The following is a 13,537-nucleotide window of genomic DNA, read 5'->3' as shown; positions in this document are numbered from 1 at the left end:
CTGACTGGGTAGAATAGCATCAAAATGCTATCCTTAGGCAGATAGTAACATGCTAGTTAAAGTATGGAAATCCTATTACTGTACAGGTGGAGGTAGGAGTAGATGGGAACATGGACCGTGGCCAGATAGGATAAAGAAGAACACTGAATAACTGAATAGAAATGACTCTAAAAATGTTAATAGTTTTTGTCTCTGATGGGGAATTTTTATTTTGTATTCAATCAAATTTTATTGATATGTCATCTGTTTAAATAGATAATCATATAGTTTTTGGGAGTACAACTTCATACTTCAACCCATGCACAGGCTTCATTTATCATCTCCCAGCTCTTCACTGTCCCCACCTTATTGCTTTACACTCTGTCACCTCTTCCCTCCCTCCCTCTGGTAACCACTGCATTTTTCAGAAGCAAAGAGTGATTTTTTGTTGTGTTTTGCCAGTTTGTTTTCCTTAGTTATGTATAGTTCATAAATGAATGAAACCATTCTGTAACTATATTCCACTTTCGAACTTATTTCACTTGTATAATCAATCACCTTAAGATCCATCCAATTCATGGTGGAGGAATCTTGGATAATTTTCATTTTGTTCTCTATAATTTATTTTGACTTTGTCTACTTATATTTTATATTCTCTCCAATTTCTTGATAGTTTAAAATGATCATCTATCATCTGTATAACCCAAAACTATTTAAGCTCTTCAAAAAGCTAAATTCTACAACAATGTATTGTGAGAGGTACTATAATAAAAGTTGTGTGAAGATTTAGTGCATAAAGTAAACCCTCAAAGTACTCTGAAGGGAAATTCTGGCAGGGGAATAAGAGAAGTGAAATTGAGTAGGAAGAGAAAGAGGAAGATCTGGTTTACCAGTCATGACATTGTTTTCTTCCCCTTGACTACCAGAACAGATCAAAGACATTGAAGAGTTTAGTTGAGTGGGGGAGAGAGAGAGAGAGAGACTGACATACACACAGATTGTGTGCATCAGCATCATGAACATGATAAAAGCTTTAAGCTTGGTGATTTGGAACTTGCTTCTCAGTTCAATAACTTAAATACTGTTGTTTCATGTTAAATAAACATATTGCTCTTACTATAGTAAGGCATAGTTATATTATTTTCAGAAATCATGATAAAAAGGAATGGTTCCAGCTCAAGTAATTACATCAAGGAAATTGTGTAAAATAATAATCGTATAGGTCCATGATTTGAAATTGTCAAACATGTCAGTTTATGTTAATGACAAAAAGAAAAATTCAATTTATCTACAGGAAAATATGTTTTTGATTTTAATAGCTGAAAAGATCTTGCTTATATTTATACCATAGACTGTTTCTAAAGCAAACATTCAGATGATCCTAGGAAATCATACAAAATGGTACCTGGACATTGTTAGACATTTCTGTCTTTCTCCAGGTATATTTAGCAATATTAACCTTCTAAAGGAAAATAAATAGTGACAAAATTTTTTTATGTTTTTTTTTTAAATTTAAATTTTATTTTTATATTCCCCACACAATTACAACCCCCTTATTTTCACCACAAGCCTTCCTTTCCCTGGCCCCCACCACCCATAGAGTGTCTCTTGTTCATAGTTATTTGTTGATTTTGATATTTTCTTTCTTATAGTTATTCTTTTTCCCGGTCCCTTATTTAAGTTTTCTAGATTCCTGCTATGAGTGAGACCAGCCGGTATTTTTCTTTTTCTTTCTGGCTTATTTCGTTGAGCATGATCCCTTCCAGCGCCATCCATGCTGCTGCAAATTGCATGTGTTTATCTTTTTTGAATGCTGAGTAATATTCCGTGGTATATATGTACCACATCTTCTTGATCCAGTCGTCTATTTTTGGGCATTTGGGTTGTTTCCAAAGCTTAGCTATTGTAAACAGTGCTGCTATAAACATAGGAGTGCAGGTGCTCTTTGGAATTGATGTTTCTGTGTCCTTTGGGTAAATACCTAGGAGTGGAATTGCTGGATCATATGGAAGCTCTATGTTTAGTAGGTCAAGAAATCTCCACACAGCTCTCCATAGTGGTTGGACCAGTTTGCACTCCCACCAACAGTGCAGGAGAGTTCCTTTTTCTCCACAACCTCACCAACATTTGTTGTTGCTAGTTTTTTTAATATGTGCCATTCTTACTGGTGTAAGATGGAATCTCATGGTAGTTTTAATTTGCATTTCCCTGATTACAAGTGATTTGAACATTTTTTCATATGCCTGTTGGCCATTTGCATTTCCTTTTCAGAGAAATTTCTTTTCAGCTCTTCTGCCCATTTTTTGACTGGATTATTTTCTTTGGTTTTGTTGAGTCTCATCAGCTCTTTGAAGATTTTTGTGATCAGTCCTTTATCATTAGTGTTGTGTGCAAAAATTTTCTCCCAGTTGGTGGGGTTTTTTAATGCTGAAAATGTGATTAATTTTTCTTTTTGGTAACTTGCAATGAGAATTTATTCTTGCTATTTTAAGCAAGTAGAGTAAAAATAAATATAAATATGGGATGGCTATTGACAGTAATGACCTAAAATGTGGGGAGGAACTGATTGGGTAAGCAGTATCCAGGGTAGGTGCATCTGTTTATATCAGGAACAGGATTGTATCAATATAGGATCTATTCTGCTGCCTTTTGTGTGCCAGAGATCCAATTACCATCAGTCTCTTTTTTTCTTTCTCAAGATATAAAGATCCAAGAAAAACAACTCATTACCCTCAATTGGGACAGGCATCCACTCTTTTTTTTTTTAAAGATTTATTTTATTTATCTATGCATACAAGAGCTGGGGTGTAGGCCAGAGGTGTGAGGGGGTGAGAGGAGGGACAGAGAAGGAAGCAGAACAGGCAGATTGACTGAAATACACTGCTGATGGGTGCAGAGGGTGGGACAGGGGAGGTCTGCTGCACCATGTGGTTTTCTCCCTGGCTGGGGATTGAACTCGTGCTGCAGATAGCTTCATAGTGCTGAGTCTTAACCCCTTGAGTCACTAGGGAGGCCCTAGGCATCCACTCTTGGGTCAAGTAGGTGGGGCTGTTGGGGCAAGGCCACTGGTGCCAGCAAGTCTGAGTATTAGGGCCTTCTAGGGAAGAAGAATCACTGAAAACAAAACACTCAGTGGTGTGCTAGCCATACCAGATAATGCAAAGGACGCTACTACTAATTCTGTGAGTCAAATTTTTTTTTATGAGATTTGCAAAATAATTAGGAATAATTACTAATTACTATAAAATGAAAGCATGTAAATTTCCAGCAAATCATCACCAGAAATTTCTTCCTTGCTCTTTTTCTTATATCCACAAGCAAGAAGATCTCATCCAATTAATTTATTTGTTACATTGTTCTGAGTCTGGGCGTAATGAACGGAAGAAGGAAATTGAAGAATATTTATAAATGTAGGTATTTCTCATTAGTTCAAAGGAGGAATATTTTTAATGAATAGACAAAATCACTAACATAAGATATTTCATTACAACATAATTCCTTGCCTATTTCTTTTCTTTTTTTTTTTAAACGATTTATTTATTTATGCGTACAAGAGCTGGGGCACAGGCCAGAGATGCAGGCAGTGAGAGGATTCACCAGAGACAGAGTGGTGAGCAAACAGGCAGATTGACTGAAATACACTGCTGAGGGGAACAGTAGGTGAGGCAGGAGAGGTCTGCTGTGCCATGTGGGGTACTCCCTGTTTGGCTGGGGATGAACTCATGCTGCAGAGGCTTTGGATTGCTCCATAGTGCAGTGCTTAACCCCTTGGGCCACCAGTGAGGGCTCATTGCCTATTTCTTAAGTTAAATGAAAAATTTCTTGTCTGGTACCTGTATAAACCAGTTATAGCATTTAGAATGTCACCTAGAGAAATGGAAAATTTCCATTTATATAAAACTTCTATATCCTGCTGAAGAAACTTGAAAATGTCAATTTCATGCAATACATCTGGGGAAAATCTGTCTAGGGCATAACTCCTAAACTGTCACCTGGTGATTATAACTTATCTGTGTAAATAGGGACTAAAACTTTGTGGGGGTGCATTGTCTGTTAAGACAGCAGGTGCTCAGACATCTGGTGATAGAGTCACTGGATTGCTGTCCACTGAGATGGATTAAATCCCCTCGGTGGCTATTGACTGAGGGGAGTCAGTGGAATTACATTTCTAGTAACAGGATTTTGAAAACATATTAAAATGAGGTGGTATGTTTGAACATCATTTTCTTGAACCGCTCCTTCTTTCTCCACATCCTTTGGTCACAAGAGAGTAGAGTTTGTTAGATGTAATAATCTTAATAATTATCTGTAGGGGCCTCTCTGGTGGCGCAGCGGTTGAGTGCTGGGTTGCAAAGCTGCCTGCAGCCTCTGCAGTGCCGGTTCAATCCCCGGCCGCTGGGCAAGGGTCCCACATGGCGCACAGACCTCTCCTGCCACCCGCTGCTCCCCTCAGCAGTGTACCTCGTCAATCTGCCTATGCTCTGCTCTCTGCCCTGGCTCTGGTGAATTCTCTCACCCTCCTGCGCTTCTGACTGCACCCAGTGCTTGCATAAATAAAATAAATAAATATTAAAAAAAATAATTATCTGTAAAAGAAATTGTAAACAAAAGACAATAGAAAAGGAAAACTTAGAAGGAACTGTTATTAGATAATATTCTGTCTTCCAAGTAAAACTGTAGTGCCACAATGATGTCAGAAGTGGGAAGATAGGAATGAAGAGAAGAATAGTAAGAATAGGTCCTTTCTTCAGCTAATTTGTGAAATATGTAAATATTTATGGACATATAAGTTACAAAATAACAACTTTTGAATTGGATCATTATATCAAATATCAGATAATTGTAAATAATTTACACTTTGATCTGATCCAGCAATTTCACTCCTAGGTATCTACCCAAAGAATGCAAAAACACTAATTCAAAGGGATACAAGCACTCCCATGTCTGTTCTAGCACTATTTACAGTAGCCAAGCTATAAAACAACCTAAATACTCAAGGAAAGATGTGTGGATGAGAGGATTAGAAAGATGTGGTATACATATACAATGCAACACTACTCAACTCTTAAAAAAAGAACGCTTGCAATTTGTGACAATATGCATGGAACTGAATGAGAAAGGCAAATACCTGGTGGTTTTGTTCATGTGTAGATTATAAAGTAACAAAATAAAGAGTCAGAAAACACAAACCAAAAACAACCCCCAGAAATATGACTGTGAAACTCAGCCTGGGGTGGGAATCAAGGGGGAGGGAGAGAATGGGAGAGAAAAGGGGGAGGAGTATGCCTGTGGTGGACTATGGGTGCCTTGGTGGTGAGTGTGGTGTGGTAACATACACCCGAACAGGTGGGATCCTATACCTCTGAATTATATACGGTGTTATACACCAATGTTATCTCAATAAAAAAAACTATAAGAATATTAAAAAAGAATTAAGACTGTAATTGCACAGTGTAGCTTCAATAAAAGTCTTCCCTTTGCTTGGATTTTGTTGGTGATTATTCCAAACATGATAGCTATCTTGGCAAATAAGCAGAAATGTTACATTCACATATTTTTTAAAAGTATGTATGGGGATGTGCATATATGGAACATTTCTTGGAACTGACATAAAAACTCATGATACCGTCAATATCACGAGTCCTGAAAAAGTCTGAGAATATTTAGCATTGCATTCCTTCATTAATATTAAAATAATTTAATATTAAATTAATTAAAATAATCTATATATTTAATAAACATTAAATTTCATCTTTGGCTTACATAAATAGATTACCAAATGCTCTCTCTTCTACTCTTTGGAAGATTTATAAGTGATACAAAGGAAAATCATATCTTTGTTGAAATATATTTTGTGTTTATTTGTCTGAAAATAAGTTAAGCTATGTGCATTAAGATAACAAAATTGGAATCCAAAGCAGAGATATATTCAGCCTTTAAGAAAAATGGCTGGTAGAGATTAAAAGGCCTCAAACCCTCCCAGAACTTGGAAACAGTAGATGAGCATTTAAACCTAGGTGTCTTTTTCTCTAAATCCTGGCATCTGACAACCTCCCTAAAATGGATTCAAAAGAACAAGGGCAGTTTCCTTGTGGTGTTGGCATTTTCCCTGCTTCTCTCACTGAGTCTGACCCTTAATCAGTACTTGTAAAATAAAGAGCATCTAAATGAAGAATCAAAACACCATTTTGTTTAGATAAATGAAACTGACAAAGTATCCAATAAGAAGTTTAGAAATGATGGTACTTTGAAGTTCTATTGACAGATGATGGAGAAATGTGGGTAGCAAGAAGAGAGTGGGAAATATGCTCATTTCCTAGACTGATACAGCAATTCCACTCCTAGGTATTTACCCATAGGACACAGAAACATCAATTCCAAAGAGCACCTGCACACCTATGTTTAGAGCAGCACTGTTTACAATAGCTAAGCTTTGGAAACAGCCCCAAATGCCCAAAAATAGATGACTGGATCAAGAAGATGTGGTACATATATACCATGGAATATTACTCAGCATTCAAAAATGATAAACACATGCAATTTGCAGCAACATGGATGGCGCTGGAAGGGATCATGCTCAGCGAAATAAGCCAGAAAGAAAATGAAAAATACCGGCTGGTCTCACTCATAGCAGGAATCTAGAAAACTTAAATAAGGGACCAGGAAAATGAATAACTATAAGAAAGTGAAAATCAAAATCAACAAAAAACTATGAACCAGAGACACTTTTTGGGGGGTGGGGGGCGGGAGGGGAGGGATTGGGGTCAGAATGGGGGGGTTGCAATTGTATGGGGAAATATAAAAATAAAATTTATTATATAACAAGAAAAAAAAATCAGAAACGCTAAAAAAAAAAAAATAACATCCTCTGATTACTCTGATCCAGGTTCTAGAATCATCACTGATATGAAAAATGGAAGATTTAACCAGTTTCAGTTCTACATTTGGAAAAGCAGTGCCCCTTCTTCTATTAAAACTCACAAACATAGGGTAACTAATAATAGGCACTTCTCATGTAGCCACATACTTACTTATTTATAGCTATCTATTTACTTTTGCTAATTACTTATTATATGCCAGGCACATTCATAGTTCCTGGTGACAAACAGGCCATTAAGAGTCTTGTATATATGTACTTACATGCATATGCTAAAGCTTTTGGTTAGACAGAAAGGTTGTGGTAAAATTATGAATTTTTAAAATCACGATTAGCTTAGAATTATCCATTTGATAGTTGAGAGTCAATGAAGATTTTTCAAAGTTAGGAGAAACTTGCTCAAAATTTACTTCTCAGTACTGTTGACTGAGAAATTAGGAGGTTGGGAAGTGTGCAGAACCTGGTTGGAAAGGACGAAGATCAGAGATTCTTAAAATCTCTTATTATCCACATATGGGGTAAGAATCTTCTAGAGGAGAGTCAAAGAATTTTATTAATAACTGAATTGATAGATTAAGAGAAAATTAAGTCATTTTTGTATTTTATTTTCTGCTTATGTGTGGAAAATGATGACTGACCTAGAAAATGAAAACTGACCTAGAAATAAAAAGAAATTGTTTATGTGCTTTCAAAAATTCCAGATTTTACTGATTGTATTTTGTCGAACTATCAATAGATAACATATGTCTCTATCTATCTATCTATCTATCTATCTATCTATCTATCTATCTATCATCTTTGTGTGTGTATTAGATATAAAAAAAAAACACCTTCCCTTGTAAAGCAGTTGTTGGTTATGGCTATCTGGAATAACGTGTGGAGGAGAATTGTGATGTGGGATCCAAGTCAGTGAGAAGGAACACATGAGTCACTGGCAGTGTCTATGTGGTGAGAAGATGAGATGGGCAGCACTCATGTCCCTTGATAGATACTGTAATCTCAATCATGAGTGAAGTGATATCTCCCAACATTCCTTTCACATTGATCATTCCCAAGTTATTGATGTGATTATTTTCTCATTCATATAAACTTCATATCATTAAAAATTTCCTATTCCTGAATTTCTATTTAAGCTATCCAGTACCTCCATTCCTTGCATGCATTAATCTTTTCTATCCTTTCCCTGATGACTACAACCCCTTCCTTACAATGCAGTCCAATAATAGACTTGACTACCTGCATGCTTCCAAGTGATTACATCCATTTGAGCATCTTGAACACATTCTATTAGCCCATAAGACACTTTGCTTTTTTGCCTAGATCTCACCCGTTTTCAACTATTTGTCTGAATGAAATTGCAAATTGGCCATGTTTGGGGATGCTGTGTAAACATTCATTATCAACATTTGCAGCTCTGGCATCTCATTGCCTATGCCAGTTACAATGATGGTATCAAATGCCTCTCTACTCATAATTTCTCCTTAACTAAATTGCCTATGTCCTCTGAAATCTGAGATCCAAGAATAACTTTATATAGAAAACAAGTATTAATAGCTATTGAACAACTCCCTGCCCTAATGTTTAACCAAATAAGATGTTTTATTAGGATCTGTATCTTAATAGCTTCTTCTTAACGGCTATAATAAACTCTTTCAAAGCAATATGCTACCGGAGATCAAGGAGCTTTGTTCAATTAGAGTCATTCCTTATTAACTATAGTCAGAAAAGGAGCAGGAAATAAATCAATGTGTGTCCGATATGTCCTTTAGCAGAATGAGAGAGTATTGTGTCACTGTGATATGTAGCTTTAAACCAAATTAAAAGTCCTTTGAGGCTTTGATGCTCCCTAAGTTGCAATAGTGCACCTGCTATAGTGATCATGACTCGTTTAACAATATCAGTGCCACCAAGGAGCTTTTCCTAAGAATCCAGAGATCAAAGATGAAAGGCAACCTCAACGAAGTCCCAGAAAACAGCCAGTTGACCAGCATGAAGCAGGTATAGCACGAGTTGACAGTGCTGATTTCAGCTTGAATAAAATAACAGCAGATTTCTGTGCAGCTGTTGTACATCAGAAGTGAGGTGATCAAATGCTGTAAGGACAGAAAATGATTGAAACTGTGATTCACAGAAAACTTTACATTGTGTGGCATGGTGTGAAACCGTAGTGGCAGAACAATGTAATTTATGTACTTAGTGGGTAGAGTTAATCTCTTTAAAAAGGCTCCCCAAACTGTGCTCTTTGGGCCACCATTATTGCTTTATCCTAGGATCTAGTGGTGTTACTTTCGACTGCACTTCCGCAGAATATATATATCCAAGCATGATATCAATTGGTTGCCCTCATATGTTACTGTGTATCTATACACATATCATTCTATCTTTGTGCCTATCATTCTATTTTTGACATAACAGATCTGTGAATTAATTTTATTATGATTTATATTGAAAGTGCTTAGTGATTAGATAAGTTAACTTTCTCGAGGTAAAACAGTAATAAACAGAGGTGAGCAGGTTTCTTTTCCCATGTGAAGCATTTCTCAACTCCTTTCACCCACAAAGGTGATAACTCTTGATTTTGGACCAATCTATAGTTTCTCATTTTCTAATGCCACCTCCCTCTTCCATATCCCCTTACATATAATCACCAGGGAGTTTCATTTGATGAAGACAAAGGTCAATTTAATGTGTAGATTCCTAGGAGGTTTTCTTTGTCCATGAAATGTCAGCCTTTAGCAAGAGAATAAAACTGAAATGTCTCAATCTAATTTTAACAATGTAAGAGTTTCCAGAAGCCCTATGTAACCCAGGTCCTTTTCTATCTTATTATATTGTTTCTGTTTCCTCTTTTTTTTTTTTTTTAAAGATTTATTTATTTATTTATTTAATTTATACAAGCACTAGGTACAGTCAGAAGCGCGGGAGGGTGAGAGAATTCACCAGAGTCAGAACAGGGAGCAGAGGAGGCAGAAGGACCGAAGTACGCTGCTGAGGGGAGCAGCGGGCAGCAGGAGAGGTCTGCGCACCATGTGGGACCCTCCTCTGGTGGCCGGGGAGCATCCTGGGAGGGACCCTCCTCTGGTGGCCGGGGAGCAGCCTGGGATCGAACCGGCGCTGCAGAGGCTGCAGGCAGCTTCACAACCCAGCGCTTAACCGCTGCGCCACCGGGGAGGCCCATGTTTCTTTTTCCTCTTAATGCAGCTCTTCCACTTTTATAATAAGCCAAGGGAACTTTCACCAAGAAAGACAGAATGGAAAAGCTTTTGCTCTGTTTCAGACTTCTTATCTCCATCTGTGAGCTCTTGTAATTTCTTTTTTTTTTTTTTTTTAAGATTTTATTTATTTATTTATACAAGTACTGGGTACAGTCAGAAGCGCGGGAGGGTGAGAGAATTCACCAGAGCCAGAGCGGGGAGCAGAGCAGGCAGAAGGACCAAAGTACACTGCTGAGGGGAGCAGCGGGCGGCAGGAGAGGTCTGCGCGCCATGTGGGACCCTCCCCCAGTGACTGGGGAGCAGCCGGGGATCGAACTGGCGCTGCAGAGGCTGCGGGCAGCTTCGCAACCCAGCGCTCAACCGCTGCGCCACCGGGGAGGCCCTGTAATTTCTTACTATTCATCAATTTGCTCTATAAAAACTTCCCAGATTGTTCTGGATGTTTTTGATACTTTACAATCAAGATATCACTTGAATTATTTTCCAGAATGTATCAGAATGACATGGACCTGATATTTACATAAATCTCATATGGTAAACCATAGGTATGGTGAATGATTCAAATTCTAGTATTTTACATTAATCTAGAAGAAAGTTACAATATATTTTAATACAACATTTTTTTTTTGTGGGACCCTCACCGGGGGCCGAACTGGCGCTGCAGAGGCTGCGTGCAGCCTTGCAACCCAGCGCTCAACTGCTGCGCCACCAGGGGAGGCCCTATTTTAATACAACATTTTAATACAGAAAGGGTTACAGATGCCTTACCATGATCCTTCTTATAGAGGACACTCATGAAACGAGAATGGCTTTAGCTCACACTCATGTTTATTAACATGTATTTTCTTTACCCAATTGGTTGTTGTAAGGTAAGGAAAAATGTCAGGCTTTTCTGCCCTCCTGCCATCAGGATAGATGATGGATCCTTGTGGTCCTGAATGCATGCTTGATGGCGGGCACCTGGAATAGGGTGTGGGCATAGGTAGATGGGATTCACCTGGGCTAAGACTGGGCTTTTAAGGGCGGTGTCACAGGGACGCCAGTAGAAGCCGAAGCAGAAGCCAAAAGAGAAGCCGAGAAGCAGCAGCAGAAGCCGAAAGAGAAGCCCAAGAGAAGCCAAGAGAAGGCCGGAGAGCCCAGATAGAGTAAAGACTTGCTGGGGGCTGGGAGGACTGCCAGCCTCCCGGCCCCCCAGCACCCCTGCCAGCCATATGCCCGGTGAACCCCAATAAAAAACCTGCAAAACCACTGGGGACTCTGACTCCTCCTTTACCTGGTCTGCATGGGATCAGAAAACCTGCACTGTGTCCATTCCTGACCCTTACAGTTGTAAATTCTTGAAGAAAAGGGGCTAGCCTTACATCTCTTTTTAATTTTCTAAGATAGGTCACAATACGCAGTGACTAAAGGGTGCACCTATATATGAACCCATATATGGCATGCAAACCAATCTAGGGCAGCTAGTTTCAATTGTTTATGTGTGAAGGAAATGAACAATGTCAGAGCAAATGTGCCTAATTGAAAAATTACAGATAAAAAGGATCAGGGTGGACATCAGAAATCAGTAAAAGCTAGCCTCCAAGTTCTAAACTGTGTTCAGGGTCAATGGAGCCAGTTAATCTTTACTTGGTTGTGTGCTCATATAGCTGCACTTGAGTGTTTGAAGAGTTCTGTGACTGCATAAATAAATGCTTTTTAGACTTTTGGAATTTAGCATACTCATCTACATAAACATTTAAAAAGCATTTCTTAAATGTATCTTTGCTTCCATACTCCTGATACCGGAATTGTCAGGCCTAGTCTCCCAGCCAGGAACGGATTCCAGGCTGCAGGGCAGTGCTGAGCCCCAGCCGCTAGACCCCCACGGGTTGGTGTCTCACGAAGCAAGCCGCAGCAGGAACTTCGCAGACGCTCAGGCAAGCAATCGAGAAGAGGCAGTTTGTTTAGAAAAAGAAAAAGTTTATTGAGGAGAAAAAGAACAGAAATAAAGTGGGACTCCCAGGCCAGGGAACCAGGCCTGGGAGGGACAAGGAAGCCAAAGTAGAGTCGTGTCTTAGGGAATATATACCTTTTTTCCCTCATTATTCTAAAGCTGCTCCAGTCTCTCTGTGATTGGTTAGTTCTCGGCTGTCTCACTCAATTTGCTACTGAGTGGGGATCTTCACATTCCTTATCTAACAGCTTTCTCTTTCCCCATTTGTTGCATTTTTATTTTATTTTTTTTTTTTTTAAGATTTTTTTTTATTTATTTTTTTTTTAATAGAGGCAAGTTTTATTTCTTTATTTTATTTGTTTGTTTGTGTTTGTTTATACATGCACTGGGTACAGTCAGAGGCGTGGGAGAGTGAGAGAATTCACCAGAGCCAGAGGGGGGAGCAGAGCAGGCAGAGGGACCGCAGTACACTGCTGAGGGGAGCAGCGGGCGGCAGGAGAGGTCTGCGCGCCATGTGGGACCCTCCTCCAGTGGTCGGGGAGCAGCCGGGGATCGAACCGGCACTGCAGAGGCCGCGGGCAGCTTCGCAACCCAGCGCTCAACCGCTGCGCCACCGGGGAGGCCCCACCATTTGTTGCATTTTTAAATTTATGGCTCAGTCCTCTGGATGGACATCCCTGCATTGAAGTTAAACAGCTGCCCTTTTAATGTGACCATAAATTAAACCACTCTCCATTTCTCCAATCTCCGCCTCCCTTTACCACCTGAAGGAAACCAGGACCAGCATTAACAACGTTGTCCTTGGTCCTGGCATGTTTGTTTTTCCTAATGGAATTGGTTATATTTCTTTGGTTGTCCTTATCTCTGAAGCCTCCCTAAATTCTTCAGAGGTCCCCTCCTGCACTGTCCCTAAAACTGCCTAATAACCCTAGCTTGCCCTGTCTCATTCCTTTAATCAAAACAACCTCATCTAGCCAGTTCCTTCTTTCCCAGCCTTCAGATTTTCTTCTTCAAACCTGCCCCTTCACTTGACTTCTGCAAACTTCTACTTTCTTTTTTTTTTTAAATTTTAAATCAGAAGGGGCAGACTGTCCAGGGTGTGTGGTCTCCCCAGTGTTAGTCTTATATGTGAATGTAGACATTGATGTGAGCAAATGACCTTCTCAATGTCCCAGTAAAATTGTATATATGGAAATAGATTTGATTAGATATTAGCTGTGTAGACAGAAGACTAGAGATTGTCTTCTTTATAAATGTAAATGTAAATATCATCCTCCCTTCTGAGGCAAAAACAGGCAGCTGGACATATTTGGTTCACCGACCATAGTTCGCAGGTGATGACTATTGTAGAATCAAGTTTTTGTTTACTTCCCTCTGCCTCGATTGAGCTTTTCTAGATTTTTTTAACTAACATCTGAATAGTCTGGTTTAAGTCACTTATTTTCTAAATTTATCATTTTGACCCAATTACTTATAGTCCACATATTCTTGATTATGTTTATTAACATGTATCGTCTTTACCCAGTTGGTTGT

Source organism: Talpa occidentalis, unplaced genomic scaffold (assembly GCF_014898055.3).
Source record: "Talpa occidentalis isolate TD23 unplaced genomic scaffold, MPIMG_talOcc4v2.1 talOcc4.8, whole genome shotgun sequence".
Lineage (NCBI taxonomy): Eukaryota > Metazoa > Chordata > Mammalia > Eulipotyphla > Talpidae > Talpa > Talpa occidentalis.
This window is presented reverse-complemented; position numbering follows the sequence as displayed.